The following is a 9,891-nucleotide window of genomic DNA, read 5'->3' as shown; positions in this document are numbered from 1 at the left end:
AGCCGAGCCAAAGCTCAGTCAAGCTGACCCGGTCCTCAAGCTGGCCCTGCTCTTTATTCTGAGCCGGATTCCTCCATCGCGTCGAAAATGGGATGATGCTCCTACCTGGAATCTATGCTGGTGCCTTAGATGATGCTCATATCCTGAGCAAGCAGGGTATTTTTGAGGCACTTTAGTGACTGATGTACCCAGAATCCCATAATGTATGTTAACTTTGGTTTAAATAATGCAAAATAATAACAGTCTTGGCCTAAGGCGGACGACGTTGTGAGATTTATAAAAATTTTCGATGTTGGCAGCAGGGGGCGCCACAAAGCCACCAAGCTTCTATTTTTTAAAACAGAATCCAGATACTTAAACAGAAAGGTATATGTTTGAATGCCCCTAACAGCAACCAACACTACAAAAAAATCTCTTCTGTTATTATCACTGTCCGTCTAACAACAATGATTAAAAGTAATTTTTCTGCGTAAAATCAAACGGTTTGAAAGAAAACATTCCAGATCATCTTTTGCAGATGCGAGGTCTCCCCGGCATGCATTATCACCACCTCTACGCCCCGAACGAAATCTGCTTCTTTGGGCCTTTCTTGACGTTTGTTTTCCAGGTGGTAAAGGGCCAAACGCAGACGAAACAGTAAAACATCTTTTCCCCTTTACAACATATGAAACCCATTTTAAGTAGACGCCCCTTCCTGCTTTGCAGACTGCGAAAGTTTGCTGTCTGTGTTGTGGCAAAAAGCCACTTAAAGAGTGACTTTCTGCTTTGTTTTTCCTCTGCCCGTCGAGACCAGACTTCTTATCTATCCGCCTTGCCTTAGATGGTTTTTTCCCCCGAAATGCTGTTTGTGATTAATCTTACTATTCAACTTCTTATGTGGGCTTTTATGCTTTTTATAGACATACATATATGTGATTTGGTATGGCTTCGATATCCGCGAGTAACTCTGGTACCTTTGACTGCCTATTTATCGCGAGGATGAAATTCAATATGAGGTGTTCTTCCTTTTGACATTTATTTAAGTAAAACGCTGTTTCCCTTCCACATTTGGTTCATCATGCTCTTAAAATTAAGCTTATGCGTGATCAATTTCTCCTGTCTCAATGGGTACAAATGACAGAGGACCCTGCTCCGCTTTTCAGTTTAGTCATTTGTCAATGTCAGATCTGGGATCTTAATAATACTGCGCGAGGTGTATTTACAGGTATATTACAATGCTGAGTGATGCACCTCACTCTTCAACGGCACGTATGCACTCACAGCCGTACATGCCCTGTGGACTGAGGGAATACGGCTGCAGCCCACTAGGATCACATGAGCTACATGGGGCTCCTTCAGCACCTTTTAAGTATAACTGGTCTATTTATGGGTTTCGTTAAAATTGTGGTTTTCAATCTCCGGTGTATTTCTTAGTAACATCTGCTGCGTTGGAGGCCAAAATGTGAAAAGGATAAACTGGACAGATTCGCGTCGACATGCTTCAAGACATTAGTTAAAAGGGGATGGATCATCCATCCATCCATTTTCTGTAACCGCTAGTCCTTTTCAGGGTCGCGGGGGGTCCGGAGCCTAAGGGGATAATCATGAATTACGTCTGCACACTCCTCCGAGGGATCGAGCTTTAACTAATGCTGAAATGTAACCGATGTAGCGAAGGGTAGCAACCACACATGCATCACAGAAGCGCAATATGGCCACTGGAAGAGAATGGATACTGGACTGGGTCCAGTCAGACCTCTTGCATGTTGCGAGCTCGTGCGACTCTAAGCCATCTGGGCGCCACCCCTGCCTGGTTATGTCACCATTATGACATCACTGGGGGCTCTGACCACGCCTGCCTTCCCCGACTGCGCTCTGCTACATTATGCTGCATTAGCATCAATGTGAATAGTGTGTTAACCTATGACTGCTTCGCTGAGCATTTCATTACAGTCAGCGAAATATACATTTTAAATCATCTCTAAATTATATCCCTTTCAAAACAAAAGTGGGTTGTATTATTCTTTGAGTCCTCCGTAATTAATGTCTGGTAAGCAGGCTTATCACTAAAACTGCAAAGCAAGGCAGTTTTTTAGTGCGGTGAGTGTAAGGAAGGTTACATTTCTCTTCGAGGAGATGCGGCTGCCTGGGTCCGTAACGCTGAAGTGGGATGTTTATCCGGAGCTGTATTTCAGGTTTGCGTACGGCATGTTTATAAAAGGCCTCCTGACTGCTTTGGGTGGCCTTGGCCTTCCGTGGGGGGGGGGGGGGGAGTGCTGCTCAGCCAGAAAGCCGTGTTCGCCCCTGGAGATCGTCTTCGCACGCGGCGTCTTAGCACTTGGCATCGGTTGAGGAGGCGTTTTTCTGCTTGGGTGCAGTGATGGAGGACAGTGCAGTGATCATGTGACTGGCAGAGGGGTTTGACCCCGTGGGACTGGGAACTAGACCTCTGCCCACGTTCCACCGCTTCCTGCCGGAACTCCTTCTGCTCCTTGGTGCCCCGGCGCTCATTTAACCTCCTCTTTCCACTGGTGACCGCCTGCTCGCCCGCGCCGCGGGTTAATGTGTAAAACTGTAATCTGCTTTACGTAAGCCGCTTCGGATAATCTGAGACGCGGCTATACAGTCGCAGCCAGCCTGTTCCTTTTTAAAAGCCAGTGTGAAATGTGACACCATATAGCAGATCTAAAGTTCTCAGGCTGCATAAAATAGGTGTAGGACTGATCTAATCTGAACCGCCTGCCGCTCAGTAGCTTGTGAAGAAATACGTTTAAGCAGCCATTCTTGGAATCATAATTCAGAAGCTGAAGTTAATATAAAAGCCGGAAAGGTTAAGTGAAGTTTAGGACGTTCCCTAAAATAAAAGGCTTCTTGGGTACAAAGTGTCATATGACAGTACACCAGATGACGACGTTATGCTTTGGGATTCAGTTTTCAAAATTTGTATTTGAAAGCAATTCGCCTGTGTGTTGACTATCGCAATACAGTTTTTTTCATTCGTTATAGTCTTTGTGATCATCTTCCAGCTTTAAAAATATCAAACTCTTGTCGGCCTATAAAAAAAACAATGGACAGTATTAAAAAGCTGCGAGCGGCTGCTGCATGTTAGTCCGAGATAAATGGTTTATGGTCTATTCATCAATATTTACATTGGAAGAGGTTTTTATGTTTCTGGGTTGACATTGTGGGGTTAGAAGCAGTCCAGCAGGGGGCGACTGTTCTATATTCTACGGGGAAGGTTTGACTACACAGAGAGGATGGTTCATTTTTTCCGATTTCAGCCTGATCTCACATGCAGGGACAGATGCATGTGATATCCCCAGAAGGATGGCATTAGGATGGAGATGATAAATTATGCCATTGGCAGTACCTGTGTAGTGGCAATTTTTGTCTCGTCTTTAACGGGCTCTGGTTGTAGCTCGAACCACATGCCATCTGTTCCAAACAGAAAAAGAAAACAACAGTTTTTTCTTACTTTTTATATTTTGCAATTTTGTAATAAGAAAAACTAGATGTACTTGGTACTTAGTTTGGCCAGAGGGGACAGTCTATTATGTAACGAGATGAATCAGACTTTCTATCTGTTCATTTCACAAACAGTGTGCCTCTGCTTAGTGCATTCAATGGGTTTATATCAAAGCTGTTTTGGAACAATTTCCATTGCTCTTCCTATATTTCTGTGCCTCTGCAAACAAGATCTGGCATATTCGTGATTCACCGCCCAAGCGGTGATTGATTTAGCATTGACTTTGTGAGAGATGACTCCTCTGAAGTTCCACGTATCTCCGTAATGTCCTGTTCTTCTGAGAACCTGTCACAGTATCTGGGACTTGGGCTGTCATGTAATCAGTACACTCTTTACTCTTCCTTCACAGGAAGGGAGGCCTGTCATTGTATTGGTTATGGTTCAAGCCAGTTGAGTTTGTGCAGGTTCCTGTATGAGATTTATTGCTGTTCTTCCAAACATGTGCGTCACAGACAGCCACTGGAGCAGGTAGGGCCTTGCTCCAGGGTCTGACGGTGAAGCCACTCTGCTGACACTAGGATTTGAACTGCTGACCTTCTGATCCCAGTAGCCTATCCCACTGAGCCACACACCCCCACCCCCCCAAAAGTGAATCAATCACACAATACAGCTGAATATCCTCACCTCTAGGTGGCACATTTCTGCTGCTAGACCCATTCTTTTAGAAGTGATACTTGTACATGATTAAAAGTGGGGGGAGGAAAATCTCTCTCATGGGTTTCCCCCCGCAGTCCAAAAACATGTGGTTACATGAACTGGTGGCTCTAAATTACACACAGTGTGAGCGAGTGCCCAGCGGCTGGGTGGCATCCCTGACTGGGTGCCCCCTCTGCCTTATGCCCTGTGATTCCTGGGATGCGATCCAAGCTTCCCATGATCTCAGACAGGTTAAGTGGTTATGATGGGTGATAAAATACTATGATTCTTATTTTCCAACAGCAATGTCTCCGAGGCGTTGCATAATAAAAAGGTTTATGATTTTAAATGGTTTATGATTTAAGAAAATGATTTAATTTTCTTTGCGATGCCTTGCTTTCTGTATGCTGGCATCCCATTCATTTACTCATAATTCATTCAGATTAAAATTTTTATCCTTTTTTTAAAAAAAAAAATGGAATTGCTTTATGTTAACATAATGCTCATTATATGAGGGACGGCTTTTTGTTTATGAATTCTTAATTAAAAACGTGGGCTAGAATATAAATGGATCTGGAAGTATCATTTATTTATTAAATCTTAATTATGTAGTGAGACGTACTCTGCTAGTATGGGGGTCGCAGGGAGTACAGAGAGCGTAAGATTCTCATCACGGAGATGCTCGTATAGTTGACGCTCCCACGTTGTCGTTGTATCTGTTTACTCTCTGTTGCTAAGGCTGGCTCATTACTAACGCTTGTGCGCTTAAGAGAATGTACGCTATCGTTTATTACAGCAGCGGCTTTACAAGCTTGCGTTTTTATCGTCCTGTAGTGACAGCGACCAGACATGCTTAACAGGACCTCTGCTTCTTTCTGCTCTACATCACCAGCAGTTCAGGACCCCAACACACACACGCACACACACACACACACACACACACCTGTGTTACAAGTAGCCAATGTTTGTGAGTGGTGTTAGGGTGAGTTGAGCGGCCCAGTTACCCTCCCACTGTAAGATTGATAGGGTTAGCATGGTATAATTTGTGGGCCACATGTCATTAGCGTAGCAGATGCTTAGCAGGACTTGCGCTGCATTGTGTTTCCATCCGAACGTGATCGTCTTTGATGTGGAGCACCTGCTGCCGCCACATTTAGTCTCTTCAGTTATCGGAAAACACTTGGATAAACCGATTCAATACAATGTATCGTCACAGAAGAGATGTGCTCTCCATTACGTCTGTGCACATGTGGCGATTCCTCAGCCCAGAGAACCCTGTGGGACACAGTTACAGGCCACGGGGGGGTTGGGGGAGGGACAGGGGTGGAGGGGCTACTGATGTTTGCCTGCTCCCATCTTGTTACGCTTTTTCCCCTGTTCATTTTGACGGAAAGTGGTTCTCACGTTTCTCGTAAGAGCGGGAAGGGCTACCTTTCTGGGTTACGTCATGCTTTTAGCAATACAGTGGCACTGACCTGTCACAAACCCAGGTAACCTGCGTCAAACTAATAAACTCACGTTTAAAGGACTTTCCTTAGAAACGGCAGTCTTCGGAGAACTTTACGGTTGTTTACGGTTTCATAAATGAGCATGCGGCCGTTTTTGTCTTCAGTCATAAAGGTGTGGTTGCCTTTGTAAGATCATTTTGAAAGGTTTTTATGTTTAGCCTCACGTATCTGTGTAATTAGTGGTTTTTAAAATGAATAATTTACACTCTATGATTTACGTGGTTGCATAGATGCTCTCATGTGCTTGTATGGGGTATTGTTTTAAGAATGCTTTAGGGAAAAAGGTGTGCCCAGCAGATGTGAAATTACGCTTGAATATGGCCCACTTCCTTGTTCATCAGCCCCCCCACACACCCACCCCCTGCATTCATTTTGTGTCACTCATATTCTGTTCAGTTTTATTTTGTATTTTATTTATTTTTTCATCCAGACCTAATGCTTGGTATAAATGATTATCTTTGCATCACACTTTATTTTGCAGATCCGAATTGCCAAATGGACACCGTTATTTCACTTTCAATATATTTTTTAAAAATAACTTGTTGTCATGGAAACATTCTTGCTAAAAAGCAAATGACCAAAGACTTTTTGCACGGTTTTTAGCCAGAGAACTGAGTGGATAAAAAAAAAAAAAAAAACCTAAAAAGCATTTTTTTTCCCCTTAAATTTATAGGCGATACTCATCTTTTAAGGAATCTGTGAATTTATATTAATTTGTACATAAATGCCAATTTAAAGGCTTTTCCTGGCCTTGAAATGTACGATCTTTGTAAGTGTAATGTTTTACATATAAAGTAATTCACATGGCTTAGCCTAAAGTTAAAATCAGACAAAGGTCCCCCCGAGGCACGCTGAACGGGAAAGCCAAGAACTGCCAGCTTTGTTATCCTAAAAAGTATTATTCTATTCACAAAAGCCTGCAGCTTTTTATACAGAACTGAATCAAAAATGTAATAATAAAATACAAATCGCTTTGTGGTCAGGAAATGTATTTTCCATCCATGTGTTTATAAGGTTAATTTTTAGTAACGTGATGCAATTTTGTATTTTCCATTTGTTCTGCATATTAAAGCCCCTGTTAGTTTCTTTATATTCCCATTTACACAAAATCTTTCTGCTGTAGTGATCCTCTTATAGCCTTAGCCTTTGTCCTTTGGTAAGTTTATCTTACTAATGCGTTTTCAGGTCATAAACTTCCACATCCTTTTCCACCATTAGACGGACGGCGCACTGAAATCGTACTGTCCAGGCAAACTCAATGCCGGGTATTTTTAACCATGGCTGCGGCCTCTCGGTCACCCCAGTCACAGTAAAACTGTGATCTTTGCCTGTTTTAATTCATGCTTCCTGCGAGCGTCTCGCTCCACCTGCGTGGCGGCGGCGGCTGCATCAGCATCCGCGGGTCTCCGAGGTGCGCGCGCTGTTGTGAGGAGGCAGTGTGCCGTCGCTAGGCAACAACTAAAAAATCCCCCCCACCCCGGACCAGCTCCACCTGCCTCCGCCTCGTTCTTTATTTAATTAAATCGTCGGCCGTGAAAGTGCATTCAGCACGCCTTATACGACAGGCACGGATTCTCGGTGCGTTTGGCAAAAATTGAAATAAAATGAAATCGGGTCTAATCTCCCTATTTTGGTATCTTTTAAGAACGTACAGTGGGAAAATGAATGGAGAGTGTCGTAGTCGCGGCTTACTGGGCCGTCTAAGGTGTCCTCCTTACGGCTTCCGTTTTACAGTATGGTTATAAATGCTGTCGCCAGGGCCTTGGGCTGAATGAATTATGGGCAACTCCATTCGGTATCTGCTTAATGCATATTACATTAAAGCTGTTCTTGTATATGCTAAAGTAGGCCCACAGAATGCCTAATTGCATGAATTGAAAAGTTAATGAAAATTAATTAAAAATGAGTTAATAGGCGCACACCAAAACAGTGGTGTTCTCTCTCTCTCTCATACAGTGTATATATATATATATATATATATATATATATATATATATATATATATATATATATATACACAAGTTAGTTATTACCAAATGAAGTAGGCTATCTGCATTATATATATGCCTAGGCTAATCTTAAATGGCACGTTGATTAAATGAATGGGATTTACCTTAGTCACCGTTGTCATGATGATGCAAAGTCTGAAACGTCGTCCTTTGTATCATCTTACTTTTTCAACGTTTTCAATAATCTGAAGAGGGCTGTTAGAAATTTAGATTAGGGGTATCATGAAAGGATTAATACTTCGTCATTGATTTAGCGGAGCACAATGCAGGCTCCTTTGATGTTCCCGTGCCCGTAGCTTTGGGGAGAGACTGCGGTAAATTGTCGTAAATTGCGATTAAAGGAGTGAGTTAGTAACCCCATAAAATCCCGGAGCCTTCGCTTCCAATGCAAACAGGTGGATTTTTCGATCTTAAATTTTCTGCTATTTTACAGACTTGTGTGATTTGCTGCTCGACAGATACAGAAACAGGCGCTCCGGGGCCGCCCGCAGAGCTGGCCGCGCCCAAGAACACATCATTCCCGACGTGATTGTTCATTGCGTGCGTTAATCTGCTTAAGTGCATGCTTCATGGGTCCATGTTTCCGGGTCGATTGACCTTCACAGGTTAAGGATTCAGCGTGCACAGTTGTCCCATACTATAATCTGTTTTAATTCAGATTTAGATTGAAAGTACCAAACGTCATTTTTTTCAGAGGTAATAAAACAACTGTAATATTGTCGGTGAACCAGATTTGTCCCACTTAACTCAGAGCTCTTCCCTAAACGGATTATCTAAGAAAATAATTTGGCTACACATTCCAACAAGTCGGTCGTTTCTGTGTGCGTGTGCGCGCGCGCGTGCGTATAATTACATTACATAGGCCTAATTACCGTATCCGCTTCCAGGTTAGAGCTGTGCAGAATGTCTTGTTTGTAAATCAGTAATGTTAGAGGTTTACATATATTTACATAATACTTATGAAATTAGTTGAACAACAGTTGTGTTTGCATTCACATGCATTTGACTTTCTATAGTACCAAATTACATGTAAGTTTTTAATTAAAAACAGTACAAAATACGAGTAACACAAATATATGACTTCTCTCACACAGCAATAAAGCTATTGAAATACCGCCCCCACCTGCTAACCCCGCCCGACCATGACAGAGCGCCATCTAGCCGGGTGTCGCGCGGACCGACCGATCTTTCTTTAACTTTCCACTTTGCCCAGATGGTGTGTCCCCGGGGCGCTGTTCTCGATTTCAATAATCAAAGCATTTTGTGATTGACGTAAAAGCAGTCGGCATGAGGTCAGCACCATACCCTGTGACGTTTTCATTTTTTTTTATTGAAGTTGTTAGTTATGCAGCGTTAATACAGCGTACATGATACATAGGATTACGAATATATATGATCTGCGTGATCCTCTAAGTACCCTATGTTATGTTCACCAGTTTTCTTCGTTACCTATCGCCACTTAATATTCTACCTTTGTAGATGCGGACAATATAATGTAACTGTAAACCTGGTATATTTAGTTTTGTAAGTCCTCCTGTTTTTATTGCCATTATTCATTGCACTGGTTTAGTGGTTTAAATGCCAGATATTTACATTGCGAGACTTTTGGCAGTGCAATTTCCAGTATAGTCATTCACAATCGCTAAAATGTGTCCACAGATGTCAGGAGCATCTCTCACTGGTCTGGGTAGAATTATACACCTATTATGCACAGAGTCCTCAAGAGGTACCTATAGGGCTAATGGCACCTTCCTGTTCATGCAGAGGCTGTGAAATTCAGAAAGTGTTTGAGAGCGTACCTCTGTCTAATGGGCCTTGAGTCCTGAGATCCCAGCAAAGGCATATGATTATTCAGCAAGTCAGACACTGAAATCTGGTATTTGTCAAGCAAAGAGCACACACAGAATTTGTATTGAAATAGTATTTCTGGTGTGTGTCACCAGTGGCTGAAAAGGTGAGCTCTCCTTGCCCAGTTCACCTCCCAGTGGATCTGACAGGCAATAGGCCTGTGCATTATTATTACCTATTTCTAATGAAAAATATTTTTGTTTAATAAGGAGTCTGCTGGCAATGTTTTAGATATAATGTGAGTGTTATTCCTACGGTTTTTTTCTCTTTTTTTGTCTGTGGCCTCGGATGAAAGACTGGTGTAAACATTAATGAGTAATTTTTTGGATTTAATATTTTTTTCTGTGAAAATATTATATGGCCCTACTTGTGTAAAACATAACAA

General features: G+C 42.5%; 1 long non-coding RNA gene across 1 annotated transcript; it reads right to left on the bottom strand.

Annotated features, from left to right (window-relative positions):
• Positions 1-2,947: 2,947 nt before the first annotated feature.
• On the bottom strand, positions 2,948-8,076 carry LOC140578610 (uncharacterized). The gene is made up of 3 exons (XR_011982859.1): positions 7,763-8,076; positions 3,350-3,414; positions 2,948-3,032 (listed from the first exon to the last, which is right to left on the bottom strand). It is a non-coding gene; the product is annotated as an uncharacterized lncRNA (long non-coding RNA).
• Positions 8,077-9,891: the final 1,815 nt, after the last annotated feature.

This window comes from Paramormyrops kingsleyae, chromosome 1 (assembly GCF_048594095.1).
Source record: "Paramormyrops kingsleyae isolate MSU_618 chromosome 1, PKINGS_0.4, whole genome shotgun sequence".
Lineage (NCBI taxonomy): Eukaryota > Metazoa > Chordata > Actinopteri > Osteoglossiformes > Mormyridae > Paramormyrops > Paramormyrops kingsleyae.
Note: the sequence above shows the minus strand (reverse complement) of the source record. Positions and strands in the feature narration are given on the sequence as shown.